Genomic DNA, 19,057 nt, shown 5'->3' on the forward strand with positions numbered 1-19,057 from the left:
GATTTGTTATAGCCTTTTCTCACTAGAAATTAATAAGCCTGAATTCATTTTTGTGGCTCACAACTGGCTCAGTGTCTACACTTTCCTTCTTGATTGGTGGAGGAAGGTAGAATTTACCTGGATGGGTCTGGGAGTGTGGTCTAGGAAGTGGCCAGAGCTGTCCTTTAGTTGCTCATCATGGAACCAGGGAACACTTTCAGAGCCAGTGGAAGCTCCAGGGTGGCAGGTACAGTGATAGGAGTGGGGGAAACATGAATAGGTGACGGCTCATGACTAGTGGGTGGTAGTGAGCTACCTAGAGTTCTGGCAATTTAACTAGGAGACATTCCCTGAGGCAAAGTAGGTAGTATTTTTATAAATCGCCTGTATCTCACCCTTTCCCAATGATTGGGAAAGAGCTCTTAAGGATTTCTAGTTGTAAGGACACTGAATGAACAATAGATTAATCTATTGCCTTAGAACCAAATGTTGTTATATTTTGGCTCAGTAAGTATAGTATGAAAGAGATAGGATAGTGAGTGAAGAGTTTAGACCCTAAGCTAGACTGCTTGTGTTCAATTCCTTTCTCTGCCATGGATTAACTAGTTGATGTGACCTTGAACAAGTTATTCGGCCTCTCTAGGCCTCAGTTTTCTCAGCTGTAAAACAGAAATAACAATTCCGGGGTGCCTGGGTGGATCAGTCAGTTAGGCATCTGAATCTTGGTTTCAGCTCAGGTCATGATCTTGGGGTCCTGGGATGAAGCCCCTCGTGGGGCTCCCTGCTCAGTGGGGAGTATAATTCTCCCTCTCCCTCTGCCCCTTCCCCTGCTTACATGCATGCCCACTCTCTCTCTCTTCTTTCTCTAAAATCAATCAATCTTTAAAAAAAGAAATAATAATTCCTACTTCACAGGATAGTTGTAAAGACTAAAGGAGATAATAAATGCAGTCACTGCATGTTGCACGATGCATGGCAAAAAGAGAGTCCTCAGGAATTGTTAACCATTATATTGTATGGTTAATAGATTATAATAATAGAATAACAGAAGCAGGCAAAGTATCTTCTTGTATTTCCTGCCCCACCAGCTATGTCTAGCTGTTTAAAGAAATGCTTAGAATTGAAGCATTGTAAGGGTTTCTTTTCTAGTTTTATTGAGCTAAAACTGACATATAACACTGTGTAAGTTCAAGGTGTACAATGTAATGATTTGATAATGTATGTACTGTGAAATGTTTACCAAAATAAGGTTAGTTAACATACCCTTTATCTTGCATAATTACCATTTTGTTGTTACAGTGAGAACATTAAAACTCTACTCTCATAGCAACTTTCAAGTATACAATATAGTATTTTTAACTATAGTCACCATGCTGTAAGGGATCTTGAGAAATAGTGCCTTGCTACTCAAAGTACGCTCCACAGACTAGTAGCATTTGAACCTCCCAGGAGCTCACTGGAAATGCAGAATTTTGCCCTCACCAGCCAGACCTACTGAAATCAGAACCTGCATTTTAACAAGGGCCCTGGTGATTCTTGTCTTCACTGAAGCTTGTAAAGTACCACCCTAGAGCAATGACACACATGGGGCTTTTTGGAAGAAAGAGAGACAGAGAGAGAGGGGAAGAGAGGAAGGGAGGGAGGGAGGGAGGGAGGGAGGGAGAAAGGGTGAGAAAGGAAGAGGAAGGAAGGAAGGAAGGAAGGAAGGAAGGAAGGAAGGAAGGAAGGAAAGGAAGGAAGGAAGGAAAGGAAAGCAAAGCAAGGGGGAAAGGGAAAAGGAAAAGGAAAGAAAAGAAAAGGAAAGGAAAGAGAAGTCACATGCTGATGAGCACTTTGAGACTGCTGATTCGTCCTAATACATTGGAACAAAACACCAGAGTAAAAGGCTAGGATAAGGATGAGATGTAAACAAGCACAGTCATGACTGCAGTGTAGTTATGGTAAGATTTGGTTAAGGTTGATATGATACACTGAGACCTAAAGAGGATATGGCTTGCTAGGAAATTTGTTTTTGAAGTCCACTTTCTTTAATATATTAAAAAATGTATATGTAGAACAAAAAGTACATTAAATATTTTCATATTTGGTTACACCACTATCTAGTTTTTTTTACATTAACTTTACTATTCAAACAATGGACAGTAGCTGACATTTTAGGGATTGGGAAAAAGATAAAACAAAAAAAAATAACCCTAAACATTTCTTCTACCATATTTATTCCACACTGTGTATAGCTGTGCTCATAGAGACAGCTTCTTTTATTTCTCTACTGCTCCGGAATTCAGTTGTATATAAAATTGAACCTGCCCAAAAGCCTAGGGAGACTAGAAATGATGGGTCCTTACCCTGGGGCATCATCACATAATTCAAACAATGGTGCAGCTACCAGCTTATGATTTTTAGGGTCTGCAAACAAGGCTTCTTCTTGAAGTTGAACCAAAAACAACTTATGTTCCTTAGGTTGTGTAACATGTGCAGAAATGCATGGATATTGACGAGGTTCAAAATTTGGTCTCTGCCAGTTACCAGTGCAATCAACAATGACGTTGACAGCTCCGTATCCCTGTCGTTTAGTCCTTCAACTTCTCCTGAGTTAAGTTCACCACTTAACTTGGTAACTTGAAGTTGTTCCCAGCTGTAGCAGTATGCATGGGCCAGCCAGTACTCATGCACAATCAGAACCCCTTCTATGACCCTCCTCTTTCCAATTTTATCAAAGTCCTCACTCATGCAATGAAATCTAGCTGCTACAGAGCTGTCCTTATTGAGGGACTTTTTATACCAGAAGTATAATTAGTAAGAGGATACAGATTGATGGTGCACTCCAGGGTGAGGGTCTTGGTCAGCTGGATATACTTGTTGCCAAACTGGTTGACACCCCCACCTCCTCTGCCCCTTCCTCTCTGCTTGGGGCCAGACAGTCTGCAATTGCGTAGCACCATGAACATGCTGGTAATTTCAGGCATTGGTGGTGAGCTGAAAGGGGGAGGCGCAGAAATTTTCCCTGTGCTGGCAGAGGTATTCTGTGTTCTGCTCAGCAGTAGCCACCACCATTAATATGAGAGCATCAGTAACGTTTGATAATCATAGATGCTCATCAAATATTTATTGATTTATTGATGGACCTTTGCCTGACCCAGTAACCAAGGTCAGAATATTGAATTAAATAGCTACTAAGTTGGCAAGAGCAATATATTTTTTCTGCTAATCTGAACTATTTTTTTTTTCTGATAATCCTTCCTTTTTTTTCAGATAAACAGTGAAATCTCCATACAGTGGTATATGCTGTTTACTCCCTCTGGCACTTAATGACATTTGTTTGTATTTAAAAAAATATATATTTTATGTGATTGTGTATATCTTGTGTCTCCAGGTGGATGGCAAACTCTTAGAAGATGGGCAAGTTATATTTTTGGTAGTTCCTCTAACATCTAGCATAATATTATAAATATATATTAAGTTAAAATATGTAGAACTGAATATACATCTAAATTAAAATAATTTTACGTTGGAGTGGCTTATGATAGGAATTCCTCTTGATAGGAATAAGGATTTCAGTTTATTGAATACTTACTGTGTGTTAGGTATTTTTTTTTTTAAGGATTTTATTTTTATTTATTCGACAGAGATAGAGACAGCCAGCCAGATAGGGAACACAAGCAGGGGGAGTGGGAGAGGAAGAAGCAGGCTCCCAGCGGAGGAGCCTGATGCGGGGTTCCATCCCAGAACGCCAGGATCATGCCCTGAGCCAAAGGCAGATGCTTAATGATTGAGCCATCCAGGTGGCCCTGTGTGTTAGGTATTCTGCTAAGTGCTTTACTTCTAAGGTCTTATAATTCTCTTAATGACATTATGAAATAGCTGTCTTCCTCCCTTACTTTACAGAGTGGAGCTCAGAAGAGTCAAGTGACTTTCTCAGGGTCACATTGTTAGGCATGCCAGAAGTGAGATTCAAAGACATCAGACAAGTATACTATTCCTCTTCTCACATAAGAAGCAGGTGGGATTCTAAGTTCACATTCTCTATTTCCTACGTGGGGAATTCATAGGAAAGACACCACCAGCGTTAGACCCTAGCTGAAGAGATCAAAGAAAACTAGAACTCTCCTGGAAGATCCTTTGAAGAAATTTTATTTTCCTCAGTTTTTTAAATTTGGGTTACATATAACCAGTCCTCATGGGCTTTGGGTGTCTTTACAAAACCTTTGAAGCCAAGACACAGCTCCCAAATGACACTGCATGAACGTTATAACAAAGCGGCTGTATTTCACATTAGCTAGTGAGATCAGGTTGAGGCTCATGCTTTGAACTCTACTTTTTCTAAAATCCTTTCCTGACTCTCTGCCTGCTGTGATCTCTTACTTTCTCTCTCGCATGTTTTGGTATTTATTACATATTTGACATAGACATACACTAGACTTGTATGGCTAGTTACATGGAAAACCGAGATGTCAGCTTTGGTCTCCTTTCTTCTTAAATCTAGGTTGGCCTTTATTCCTGTTCCATGCCCTGCATAAAATACATTGCCCTGCACCAAGATTTTCAGGAGTTCAGGGGCAGGTTATGTTATCGAGGTCAGGTCTAGCTCTAGCTTCTTGCCTTCTCTGAATTCCAGATTTTCCATCTTCGTGTTTTCTCCCTGTTTATTTTCACTGTGGCCTCTATCCAAGCATGGATCTTAGTCCATTTTTCTCATTTCCACAAAAGTATGTTTTGTTTGTTTCTCTGTCTTTTGCATTTTGCAGACTTCACTGAAACTTTAGGAAGAAGAAGGGAGTCTATATCCTAGCAAAACAAAATCTTAGAATCAAATATTAGGCTATTTCTCACCAAAAGTCCTTCTCACACTTCTCTAAGTTGCTGGGCCATTCTCTCTCTTCTTCCTTCTTTCTTCTCTCTACCCCTATTCCAACAAAATCTGGTATTTCCCCCCTATTTTCTTATGAAAAAAAAAATCAGTTCTTGTCTGTCCATTCCAAATTCAGGTCTTGGCCCTTCTTTGCAAAGCCAAATGCTCTCTATAGAGCTTCTTAATTGTATCAGATTCTTTTGGAGAAAACAGGGACTTCAATTTTCAGTTCTTTATTTTTTTTTAGTTACTTATTAATACAAATACAAATTTTCACACCCTATTTACAGGCAAATTTCCTTAAGGACAGAATTGCTTCTTTGCTACTCCTAGAGAAAATTTAGAAGTTAGTTTGTTCATACTTGTTTGGCTGAATAGATAGACAAGAAAGAGAAATAGGGATAGATGTGAAGTGGGGAAGGAAACAGAGAAACAAGATGGTCTCATCCCTTCACCTGTTATTTGGCCGAGCCTGAAGGCCCTATCCAATAGTGTCCTTCATGTTTGGGTGAGGGTTGACAGACAGTAGCTTAATTTCTTTTCTGCTCAAAGTGCTTCTTGCTGTCTACCTCTATTGTTGGATTCCTATCTTTTCATGTTAGTTTCTGTCATCTTTCCTGCTAAATGCTTTCCCCTTAAGATACGAATTACTCTTCTATGGGAAAGTGGAAATCTGAAGAACCAGAGTGGGAGGCCAGAGAGTAATCTGAATCAAAGTGGACCAGAAGTTAAGTTTTGAAGTCAGGGTATGTAGCTGAGAATTTCAAAATGAGATAAACAAGGAAATACAAATGGATAATCTCGGTGGAAGGGAGAGGTAGACATTACAGGCTCCAAGCAATTTTTAGAACAACTATTGTTTTTCATAGGTTTGTTTCGCTTTGTTTTTGGTTATGAGCAGGACAAAAGGTATGTATGTTCTAGCTGAAAGGGTACAGGGTAAGAGAGATATTGGTCACCCTTCCTTTTGAAGAACATAGACAAAAAAATGTTTATTAAGAGCAAACTATATTCTAGGAGTTATGTGAGATTTTTGCTCTTTTTAACTTTTTAACACAAAAAAATTGTGCATACTTATTTAAAAAGTTTAAACAGACCATGCAGATTATACATGCACGGATGTGTGCACACACACATGCACAACAGAAATATGAAGTATATGTGCTGCCAAAGTGAGCACAACAGAAATATGAAGTAAAAAGTTCTTCATCTAAGTGTCCTTCTATCTCTATCAGTTTCCCCTATGTAGAGCCTCCACTGTGAACAACAATGCCACTATTGCTAAGACTCAGAATATTCCATTTGCTTGATGCTAAAAGGGGCACATTTTTCTTTTCTGATCACTAGAAGGTACTTGTCTTTTGTTCTTTCATGAAATAATCTTCTCAAAGTTTCTTTTACTCGTGACCTGTGTTTTCAGCCAACAAATGTACTCAGATTCACATTTCTGGGCAGTCCTCAATATATGAAAAGTATGCATGGTCTTCTGTGCTATTTTGTTTGTTGTGACATTGCAGGTTCTATATGGGTGGGACCAAGCTATTTCATGCTGTACTGTTCACAAAGGGAAATACTGGGGTCATGGAAGTTGTTTTATAGGTCAGCCAAGCCATAGCATATAAGCACTACTCTACTGATGCCTTATTATGAGCTACTGACATAGAATAAAAGAAGTGATTCTTTTAATGAAGATGAAATGCATGGTTCATTGAAGGGAGCAGAAATATCACTTGTTACTTTCAAAATTGGACCATTTGGTTGAACATTTGTGTTGCTTTATTTGCTGCTTATCAAAAGATTTAGGCAGGTCTTACAAAGTCCTTACTGAATTTGGGAGGGTAACCATAGTAAAAGAAAGTTAAAACAAACAAACAAACAAAAAACAAAGTAAAAATTAAGAGACAAATTTATATCTAGAAGTCCTTGTGATTTCAAGAATGGTCAAGCAGGTAACATAGTTGGTGGGGGAACCAAGTAAATCTGGACTAAGAAACAAGGAAGCACTGATTGCGCAGAACCCCAAGCCAGAAAGCTGTTATTCAATCTCTATAATTTTCATGTATTACTCCCTGCTTTCCTCCGAGTGGTTTGTTAATGCCTAACTGGGAAGCTTTGGATTTCAGTATTTCTTGTATGCAATCAAGAAACTATGGATAAAATAATTGCACTTTACCCCCATCCTTTCTAGAGGCAAAAGAAATGGGCTTGTATCATATGAGTGAATTAGGTTTACTAGGTGCTAAGCTTCTTGAGATAAGGACTTGGGATTTATTTATTCATTTTTTCAAAATTCCCCTCACACTTAGCACAGTGATGGGCACCAGATAGACAATAACATGTATTTTGTGTTTGTTTTCATTTGTCGTTGTTAAACATAAAAAGGACTGACTGACCATTTGATTAACATGGATTGAGAGCTACTGAAAAGTAGGCAGACTCACATTAATCGGAGACTGTTTAGGTGGGTGCTATGTGAAGTCTGTAGATAGAGCCAAATGACCATTCAAACTCTTGTCTATTCTAGAGTCTACCAGTCAATCTAAATATTATGATAAACTGTGTAAGAGGAGGAAACAATCATAAAATGACCCTTTTCCAATTGCTTCAGAGACGAGCAAATTAACACTTTGTCACAGACCCATTTATTTTAATTGTTCTCTCCTAGGTAATATCAAAAAGTCAACATGGGTAGAGGAAACAGAAAAAAAAACCAAAACAATTTGTTCCTCATTAAATGTTAGGAAAGTCCAAGATAAACCTATTTAAAATTGATCTGATAAGCCCTGAGAACCGTGATGCACTGATGTGTTTTTCTCGGCTAATGGTCTTCAGCTAATATTTATCCATTGCTTTGAGTAACCATTAATCTCTTGTGTTGAGAAACTCCACAAATGCAATTTCTAGAGCATTTAACCTTTCCACGTTTGCTGTCTCTTGAGTTTGGGTGACTCGGTTGTGGTGTATACTCAATTTCATTTAGTTTTCTTGGGTCCCAACTGCCAAGATAATAGCACCAACTCCATTTAAAATTAGTCTTTCTTCTTCCACAACACAGCAATATGTTCCTGAGGTGTAATGAAGTTAAATTCATTTTGCCTTCCCATACTTACATTCTTATCCATTACTACCCTCTCTTCCCTGCAATGCATTCCCTGCTATTTTTCTCCTCTGTAATTTGACATCAGGAATGGCCACACAGGAAACAGCTGAGCGGTGTAAATGCCTTTCTAATGATCTCAAAGCTTCACCACAAGCTTAATAATATTAATGTCCTCGGTTCAATCTTTAGTTTTATTTTTTAATTTTTTATTTTTTTAGTTTGTTGCTGTTGAAAAATTCCCATAAGCTTACATATGCAGCCAACTTAAGTTCACTTTTTAACCTAAGGATGTCAGTTTTACCCTTTCCCTCCTCCCTCTCCTCTTTCCTCTCTCCAGTTACTAGTCTGGGCCTGACAAGTAAAGCTCTTGAAAAAAATGGCCACAGTTCTGAACAAAGCCTGTTGTTGCAGGTAATTGTTGAAATATCAAGGGTATTGCGTCCTCCATTACTTAAGCTCTCATTTGTGGTTTTCATGGTTTTGAGGAATGTTTATGGCTGACAGTCCTTTCTTTACAGCTCTATCCTTCAAGCTCCGGCTGATACTGCTGAGAATGACCGCTTGAGTGACTGATAAAATGTCAAGATGCCATTATTTCCAAGACAGTGTTTGGGAGCAATAAGATCTGTTTCAATTTATCTCATCCACCTGAATTTAAGTCTTCAGGTTTAACTTCGTTGGCTGCTACAACCAAACTGTCTCCGGGTTTTTGAGAGAACAGCCATCATGGAATGCAGAGAGGGCTATAATGATGGTCACGCCATGACATTTGTGTTTATTTCACTGTGCACATTGGTGCAATATTTTGGACTTAATTAATACTCTCCAGGAACCTCAGTTTATGGATGGCAATAACCATATTTTAGATCATGTGAAATACTGCAACAAAAATTCAATTCATAAGGCAGATGGCAAAGCCTAGTTTGAAGAACAACAAAACAGGAAGATTTACAGTGAGTTTCAGAACTCTTCAACTGGAATCCAGCCGCTGCCAAAGCTCTGTTATTTCACTGGAGGGTAACAATCTGTGAGGGTCATTAGTGTCCTCATAAAAACTGAGATTAAAAAGTAGTCAAATGAAATGAATAAATAGTTGAAGCTTTTTCTGTGCAATAGAAGTGGAGTTGTTTAAAAAGCAAGGTTTCCAAATGTTTAAAAAAATCATTCTGTAGTCATTTGTTTTCAACCTGGAATTTACTAAAGTAATATTTTTTAATGGAATGAGCGGGATCTTGTTACATTCTCAAGTATGCAGCATATAAGAAAACATTTCGTAAGCAGGCATCTCTTCTTTCGGTCTCTCTCTTTCAGAGCTAAGAACTCAATATGGAAACAGTTATGATGAGAAGAAAGGCTAATGAACAGAATGTCTATAACCCCACTGCCTAGTTGCCTTGGTGTTTCTGATTTTGGCACTGCCACAAGCACCATAAAAAATAAAGTATGGTTCATATAGGTTTTAATCAGATGAAGCACAAAGTTCATAAATAGTTTAGATGCCTTTTAAGTTTTCTGAGACTAGCCAGGGAAGGCTACTGAGCAGGAGATTTGACCACCCACAGACTCAGCAAGCACCTTGTCTTTGCCTAATGGCTAAGAACATGGTACAGTAAAATAAATTTTTAAAAAATTATTATAGTAAGTGAAAGCCAGCAACAGAGCTGTTATTCACATTAATATTTTTTCTATTCTAAAAATCACAATTCTGTTTAGTTATTAGAAAATTTAGTGGATGGGGAGGGAAAGTGGAATAGAGCAATGATTTAAATTTCTATTTTCCAGGGCCAGAGATTTTGGAAGGATCTGAAAAGTACAGACATTAAGTAGTTATACATAAGACAGCTAGAAGATTTTTAGGCAACCACCATTTCCATCTCATCAACTCTATTGTGGACCATCCTACTTCTAACCACTGCCCCTCACCAATTGGCCAAGACAAGACAAGTACCTTATGAAGAGTCAAACATTCAGATGTTATTCCTATGAATCTGCTGTTTGAGTGTGTGTATACTAGACCAGAGCTCCCCCTTGATGTGTACCTTGGCAACACTGAATTACTGTGAACACCAAGATACTGATCCCATAGCCTTCTTGGGGGCCAAGCAGGCCTGAGGTGCCCCCATATGGGTGCCTTTAGCTATGATCGGCCTTTACAGATAATCCCATTGTCTCATAAATATGTGTTCACTTTCTATGTTGTCATCACATATACACAGTTACGAAGTGCTGCTCTAGACCTCAGTTTCCTATGAAATGAAGGGGATTGGACAAATTGATTCCCATGGTCCATTCCATCCCTGTAATTCTGTGAGCATATATCAGCCTGCAGTTAAAATACCCAGAGCTCCCTGTTCCTTTAACCATAGTTCCCTCAGCCACAGAGGTTCATAAAAATTGAATTAAAAAACATAGAAAAATGTAGTAGAGTATATTTCATGTACTGGAAATCTACTACCTGATTTTTATTAGACTCTGTACACAAGAGGCAATCTTTGTTTTTGTGGTGGCAAAGGAGCCCAAGGAACTATAATGTGATCTATTATTTAAAAATACTGTTATATTAAAAGACCTGTGACATATCTCTGTGATCCATCCAGTCCTCTGCCTCTTCTATCTGATTTGTTGTTTTTGGCCATCCCCAGTGGTTAGCTAGATGAGCTCCCAAATTCTATGCAGAGAAGGACCTGGAAGGAAAAAAAAAAAAAAGTATTTGCCCATTTCATTCATCACTGTGCGTGAGTGTGTGAGGAAAAAGAGGAAGACAATGGAACTGGCTGACTCCTACATGGTCAATAGCAGTCTCTTTCCAAGAAATCAAATTTAATTATTTGTTGAAATGATGCAAAAATTTTCTTCTAGATTCAGGGCAGTGGAGAAAATCTTTTTTGTCTTTATTTTACTTTTAGTTGCATTTCAGAATTCCATGTCAGGTTTGCAATCATCTTCTGACATCTGCAAGATCCTGCCTATTCCCTTGGAGAGACATCGTTCTTTATAGATCTCATAGACAAAGACGAAGTAAAATGGTATCATTTTCACTCTACAGAACTTCACTTTAGCACACAATTACTTCTGAAGCCTTCCTTGACTGATTAGAATAAAGTTGGTAATTCATTCCTTAATATATAGCTCCAGCATTTTTCAATTATTCTGTGTTCCTCAGTATATCTTTCTAAAGTAAATGACATAATACTTCTGAAAAGGCTTTGCAAACAATATGACACATTACAGACATGACTTTATTATTATCATTAATTAGAATATAAATACAATAAAATACTATATTAACTTGTTCAATATTTTTTCCTCATTTTGCCATCATGCTTATTTCCTTTACATGTTATTTTGTAATTATTTTTTTAAACTTTTTCTTTTTTAAAGATTTTATTTGAGAGAGAAAGAGCGCGTGGATGCACTTGCCTGCACAGAAGCAGAGGGAGGGGCAGAGGGACAAGCAGACTCCCTGCTGAGCACAGAGACTGCCTGCCTGGGGCTTGATCCCAGGACCCTGAGATTATGACCTGAGCGGAAATCAAGAGTTGAGTTGGCTGTTTAACCAGAGCCACCAGGAGCCCCATTGTTTTTTAATTATTTCATGTGTCTTTGTTTATAAATATAGTAAAGACAAGGGCAAGCTCAAGACTCTTATAAACAACCTGGTCAAGTATTTCTGACAGAGTTCTCATTGTATGCACAAGAGAAGGAAGCGTGTTCACTGCCCTTCGAACCCACAATGATATATTTAATTGAGAAAACAAGATCAACATATATGAAACCATCTTAGAAAAACATGAGAAATAATTGATAAAATTCTAAAGTACACTGAACATTTGGTATCATGGAAACTTAAGAAGACATGATGACTTATGGATAGCTGTGAACTTGGGGGATGGATTGGGGAGACCTTGGAAGTTGGTGCTTAGCTAGTCTTCAGCAGAGGAATAGGATACATATTTACAGATGCAGGAAGCCTGCATGAGGAAATATTTTTCTTAAAAATACCATGACACACTGTTGCTACCCAAATGTCCACTCTTTACATAAGAACCATGTCTTCCCAAATTGCTACACATTTATAAATTTTTTCAAAAGAATATTAATAACAGTAGTAGGGTATACATGAATATACGACTGCCACCAGAATGCGAATTAAGCATCAGTTAAAGTCAACAAATACTTTCAAGCACATATATAAGGGTCAGAACTACATGTTATGGAAATATAAAGTTATAAATATAAATATAACAGAGTACTTGATCACTTTATTAAAGAACTAATAATCTAGGAGGTTGGAAATATTATTTTAATAAAACAGAGAAAGTGAGGAATCAGTTAACCTGAATTTTATCTCAAAATTTCCCGATTTGTTGTTAGAACAGGGGGAAAAGCTCTTACCTTTCTGAGGTTTTAGTTTTCCCTCTGACAAGAGCAGGAGTTGGGTTAGATTAATTTTCCTTCCCATCATCACAGCCACTGCTCTTGGGCAGTTTCTTGTCATCTCTGGGATGGACTATTACCACGATTGCCTAATTGAACTCCCTGTTCTCCAGGCTTGCTCTCTTATTCTCGACATTCCATGTATATGCCATGAAAATAAATTATAGCTCTAATATGACCATGGCATTCTCCCGACCACTCTTAAGGCTCTCTTTAGGGTCTCTGTGGGGTAAAATTGCAGTACTTTAGCATGGCACAGGAGGCTCCCTATAATCTAAGCCCTTCTTCAGTCTTCCAGTCCTCTGAAATTTCTGGTTTACATCTGGGTAATACTGAAATACCTATAGTTTCCCAGAAGTGCCATTTTGCCTTTCACTTCTGGGAAATTTGTGCATGTGATCCCTTTTACAGGGAACATCCTTCCTTTCCTCTCCATGGGGCTCACTTATTTCCTAACTCCTTCCCTTCCTGCCTTCCCTTCTCAGTGTTTCCATGAAGCTCCACAATCACTGAGCCTCATCTTGTCTGTATCTGTCACCCACCTTCAGTCAGTAATTTTTTTCAGGTTGAGCACTGCATTGTATTCACTTTTTCTTGGTACATAGGAAGCACTCAATAAATATTTTGGAATGAATGAATCCATGAATGAAGAATGTGTACTCTACATGCTATGGTAGTGGAAACTCACAGAATACAGATATGGAAAATTATTATGAGACTAGAATGAAGAGAGTGGTTAGTGTTGGCTAGAGGGATTGAGTCAGTTAACTTCTGATGAATGACTGAGATTTTAAAAGGCAAAAATAGGGAGGAATAGAATTCTAAGCAGTTGAAACAGAAATGAAAGCAAGCATATTTAGGGAATTTGACTTATTCTGAATCATCCCCAAACTCAGTGGTTTAAAAAATAATTTGTTTTCTATCATGGTTCTGTGGGTTAACCAGACTCTCTTCACTGGGGTATCTAAGGCAGTTGTCTTTAGAGAATAAGCTGGGGCCAGACCATCTGAAGGCTCAACTGAGCTAGAGGTTCAAACAGGTGGCACTTCACTCACATGTCTGGAGCCTCAATACCTTTCAAGTGCTTATCTATCAGAGTAGCATAGACTTCTTACACGGGCTGCAAAAGGCAAGACTTGGAAGATGCCAGTCCAGTTAAGGATTATGCCAGAAGAGGTCACAACATCACTTTACCTTATTTGATCAGTCCAAATTGCCACAGGGTCTATCCAGATTCAAGGGGGTGGAGGGGCAAGATCACACCGCAGAAGAATACATGAGATAGAAGAGATTGCTGCAGCCCTCTTGGAAAATACACTTTACCAGAGGCCTTTTTTCTGAGAATAGTAAGGGGTGTGCATAGGTCAGAGAAAGGGGAATATGGGCTCTTACACAGAAAGGAAAGTTAGCCTGAGCCCAGTGAACTTTGCATGCATAATCTCATTAAAGTTTTAATAAAAGCTGTGCCATTCTGTTAGTAGGCAGTTCATGGGGTTTTTCATTCTGATGCAGTAGTTGCTCTCTTTCAACCCTCTTGAAACTTTTTGTTTTAATATGGGTTTGTTCTACACTGACCTATTTTGCTGAAATTGTGTACCTTATGATAGGATATCAAGATGTCTCTTTATTTTTTATTTTTAACACAGTCATTCATCTTGAGACAAAATGGAAGCTGAGCAAACTTATCAAATAGGAATATCTTCTGTATATTTGATAGATTTCAGTGAAATTTAGTACACATGTAGGGGTTGTAGAAATAACAGATTGCATTGGGGGATGTCTACGGTTCACTGAACTGCTAGGGTAGCCGTCTCTGAATACCTTCCAAAAAAATTGCTTGCCATAATTGATGCCCTGGGAGAAGCTAATGTATTGGCAGAGGGAATAGAAATTTAAGAAAACTATGTAGTGATTTGGTCGATGACATAGGCAGACTATATAAATTTAGACACAACTGCCATTTTAGTGAAAACAGGGTTTTTGTTTTTGTTTTTGTTTTCCCCTGCCAAAGTTTCTAAATAATTATATCTCTACTTCAGAGTCCTTAGATAGGTACAGCTTCTGGGTCCAAGAAATCTTAGGAAGATTTTCAAAAACCCAGAGCACTGTAAGTAACAGCCCATCTGTCCCTTAATTTTAGAGCATATTTTTAAAAAAAGAAACATCTCTTTCATTTTTATGCCCACCTCTAAACTGTAATGCCAATGATTCAGCAGCCTACCCTGGTAGATGATAAACAAATGTTACCTGCTAATTTCCTGTTCTATTGCTTACAAGAAATGGTAGTATCACAGAAAATGCTATCCCTATGTTGAACTTCAGTGCTGTGTCAATGAGCACACTGAGAGACTTTCTAGGAAACAGTCCTATGAAAATCATTAATGCTTTCATAAAGTGAATTTTTTAAAAGATATTCACTGCATGAGAGTATTTTTCTGCGAGGACTCTGCTCTTAGAAGAATAAATTTCTCCTGTGTACCTGGCTTGGGTTTTATCTTCTAAACATTAAGTGACGTGACTGCTAGCTCCCCTTTTTTATTGCAGTTCTCTTGGAAGCTTGGAGTAAAATTTGTGTTCCATTTCCAGTAAGTGCACTATATCATACATGTATACTTTTGAATTCTACTTTGAATCCTTCTAGGGACAACCAGGTACAAAACAAATAATCAATCACCTGGTGAATTTATCTCAAGTTGATTGATCCAGGATGCATTTGCCATGGCAGTTGTTTAACCCTACACGTGGACGTCAACCTCACAGAGTTCTCGGAAGTTAGGAAGTTGCAATCCCCTTCTTTGATTCATGCAAGTTCATTCATCTTTCAAGTGAAGCAAAATAGAAATGTTTGGTTAGCTTTCACCCTAAATAATGTGTGGTGATGGTGATGGTTTAGGAAACAGCCAATTGTTTGAAAAGTTGTGTGGGAATGTAATTAGAGTTTCTGGGTTCTCCACATGAGAATTTTACTTCCAAATTGACTTCAGTTGGTAAATATTACAGAAAGCTGAATTCTAGCAGGGGCTCTGAATTACTTTTCTGTTCACTGACAGAATGTCTACACTAACCCCACATTTTTTATGGTTTGTCTCACATATCTCCCCTGCTGAGGCTGTCAGGGAAATCTGTGAGATGTGAGACCAAGAATGGTGTCCTCTGCTAAATATGTGCCAAAGGAAGGGGGGAGTTTTGATGGCACATATATTTAATTTTTGTTCCATTGACTGATGTAAGTGAGGAAAAAGTTTAAAGAGAACAGACCTTCTGAATAAAATACCCAAACTTGGATACCAAAACATAGTACTCATTCCAGAGTGTTCATGTCTTTATCTGTAAAATGTATCAAGTATTCCCGTTGTTTAACCTATGGTTTTATGCACATTGTAAAAACAACAAATAACAATTTATGATGGAAATAAAGCACGTTTGTGGTTCACTACCACCCAAACAGCAATGACACTGACTCTCAATCTCTTTGACTTTGGATTTGGAACACAGTGACAAATGCTACCCAGCTGTCTGTCAGAAATAAATTTCTGGATTAAATCAACAGGGCTTCAACTCAATCTGGATAAAATTGTGGCAATGTTGACAGCATAAGGCCATGACTCTGAGGAACTCATCTGAAATGCATCCTTAGCAGAGACTCATGCAGTAACATCTCAGAGAACCAAGAAAATGCAAGTGAGTCTGGGTTAGTTTTCTGGATAAGCAAGTGAATATACCCCCCTCTCCACCTTAAACCTGTGTTCCATAATAGGGAACATGGACTGTTTCTCTGTGGAAATCCCTTGTGAGACATGAGTAGAACCTTGAATCAATTAATTACTCAATGACTAAGCTGTAAGTACCTAACAGGACATAATAGACATCTCAGTGGCAGATACAAACATGCCTAAGACACCATTCTTCCCTTTAACCTGCCTACTTGGGAAGATGAGCTATGGGCATAAGACAGAAGCAAATTAAAATAGTATTGAGAGGAAGTCTCATGGAAGTTTAAAAACATGAGGAAAAACCTGGTAAGGCAATTTGAGCTATGCCTCACAGAAGAGAAAGTGGATTTTTCTACACCCCTGCCATCTCGCCCTTGGTTCACTGATGCTGAGGGATTACTTACCTCTGAACTTCTTGTTAAATAAACACTAAATAGTACCCTTAAAATCTGAAGCACTTTTAGTTGGGTATTCTGTTATTTGCAGATGAAAGTGTCCTGCCTTGAAAACTAGCTATTCTAGATTTAATCTCATGAGAGTTCTGATGTATTCTGGCTTGTGTAGAATCATCTAAAACATTCCCTTGGGATGTTGCCATTTTTCAAATACTTTGTTCTTTGACCCAGTTAGAGCATTTATTTACTAATTCATAAAATACACTTTTACTAAATTATCTTCTGTGAGATAGGCCCCATGCTGGGCACTGGCAATTTAAAGATTAATGAGATGTCCTTCCCTTCACAGAGCTCACAAGCTACTGGGTGGGGGGTGGGGTGAGAGGAGACAAGAAAAAAATCATTTTAATGAATCGTGCTAAGTTCTGATATAAATATAAGGTGTTCTGAGGAATGAAAGAGAAAGAAGTGGAATGGAAGGGAAATAGTGGGAATGGCTTCCCAAGAGAACGGTTCTCCAGGGTGTCTTAGGAAGTCTTTTTAATGATAGGAATTGTAGACACCATGGCAGGATGAAGCCATGTTTTGACAGCATCTTTTTCTCTGTTCTACAAGTAATTCTTTGTGCAGGGCATATGGAAACATTTCCCTTCAACTCTTGAGATGAGGAGAACCCTGAATACAAAGTTATGAGCTACAAGGATTTGGTCCCATCTCTGCCATTCACATACTCTGTAATGGTGGTGGTTACTTCTGTTCTTAGGCTTTTCTTTCCTCAATTCTAAAGGGAAGACCATTAAGCCAGCACTCGGGTTCAGGTGTGAGGCTGGCCTGAAGAAAAAGAGGGGATGCCAAAAAGGGTGTTCCTAGTGACAGAAAGAGGTTCAACTGGGTGTGAGTATGAGCAGGAAAATTGCAAGAAGAAGAAATAAGCCAACTAAAATAATAATAGAAAAGGCCACCAGAGTTTGCCACATGCCAGGTATTTACCTAAACTCTTTACTTACATTAACAAATTTTGTCTTCACAATAATCTTGTGGGAGATGCTATTCATATCTCAGATGGGAAGCTGAGACCCAGGGATATTAAATATTTTACCCCAAGTCACACAGTAAGTATTGTAACCTAACCATATAGGCTGCATTGTAACCTAAGTATTTGTGACACTTTCCTGCACTATGAGCCCTGGTTGAATAATACCATGTAGGAAGTGAGACTATGAATGAGACAGAAGATAAATCCCCATTGCAAAAGTAAGGATAGCACAGTGAGGCAGACACTATTGTGATGTTCTTGAGCCTTTAGCTTCATTTCTCATCTGTAAGCAATCTGAAGATCAAGGTGAAGTAATTACATAGAACTGTAACACGTTTAGGCTGATGAAAATAATTTGGCTACAGGAAGAAAGTAATGACTGCATTTTAGATCTCATTCTACTCTATCTTCTAAGGGTAAGTATGGATTGAAGGAAATAGTCCAGGTGAAGGAAGATGGTAACCTGAATTAAGGTATCAGCAGTAGGGATAGAGAGAAGTGGATTGGTTTGAGTTACAGAGGAAGGAAAAGTAACAGGATTTGGTGATTGATGAGGTGGGAGGAGGATAAAAGGGAGAAAAAGAAGAAAGAATTGGGGATGACTACCAGGTTTCTGCTTCAGATAAGTGGATAGATGGTCTTAACGTTTCACAGAGTTAAAGAACACCAAAGAGGTAAATGTTTGGGGAAGTGGAATAATGAGTTCATTTTCTGACATGTTGAATTTGAGGTGCCTCTAGGATGTTCAAATGGAGGTATTCACTATGTAATTCTGGAGCTCAGGAGAGCTGAGCTGAGCTGGAGATTGTGAAAATCATCAGCACACAGGAACTTCTGGAGTCATGGAAATAGATTAATTTTCTCAGGTAGACAAAGTAAAACAAGAAGGGAAATGAAAACAGAACCTAAATATTTTTTTTTAAAGATTTTATTTATTTATTCGACAGAGATACAGACAGCCAGCGAGAGAGGGAACACAAGCAGGGGTAGTGGGAGAGAAAGAAGCAGGCTCATAGCGGAAGAGCCTGATGTGGGGCTCGATCCCATAACGCCGGGATCACGCCCTGAGCCGAAGGCAGACGCTTAACCGCTGTGCCACCCAGGCGCCCCTAGAACCCAAATATTTAAGTAAAAGAATTTAAGTCCTTGGGGCGCCTGGGTGGCTCAGTCCTTAAGCGTCTGCCTTCGGCCCAGGCGTGATCCCAGGGTCCTGGGATCGAGCCCCACATTGGGCTCCCTGCTCTGCTGGGAGCTTGCTTCTTCCTCTCCCACTCCCCCTGCTTGTGTTCCCTCTCTCGCTGGCTGTCTCTCTCTCTGTCAAATAAATAAATAAAATCTTAAAAAAAAAAAAAAAGAATTTAAGTCCTTGAAGAAATGGCTAGAGAGGTAGAAGAAAAACCAAAGAATGAGGTTTTCCTAGAAGCCAAGGAAAGTGAGCACAACTGTTTCAGTAGAGGAGTGGGAACAATGTTTTTCACTGCAGAGAGGACACTATCTACTGAGTAATGTCCACTGGATTTAGCCACAGAGACCATTGCTGACCTTTGG

The 19,057-nt window shown here is 38.7% G+C and overlaps 1 pseudogene; it reads right to left on the reverse strand.

Moving 5' to 3' along the window:
- Positions 1 to 2,260: 2,260 nt before the first annotated feature.
- On the reverse strand, positions 2,261 to 2,945 carry LOC123787550 (cleavage and polyadenylation specificity factor subunit 5 pseudogene; annotated as a pseudogene).
- Positions 2,946 to 19,057: the final 16,112 nt, after the last annotated feature.

This window comes from Ursus americanus, chromosome 19, assembly GCF_024610735.1.
Source record: "Ursus americanus isolate L20-20 chromosome 19, mUrsAme1.1.p, whole genome shotgun sequence".
Classification (NCBI taxonomy): Eukaryota; Metazoa; Chordata; class Mammalia; order Carnivora; family Ursidae; genus Ursus; species Ursus americanus.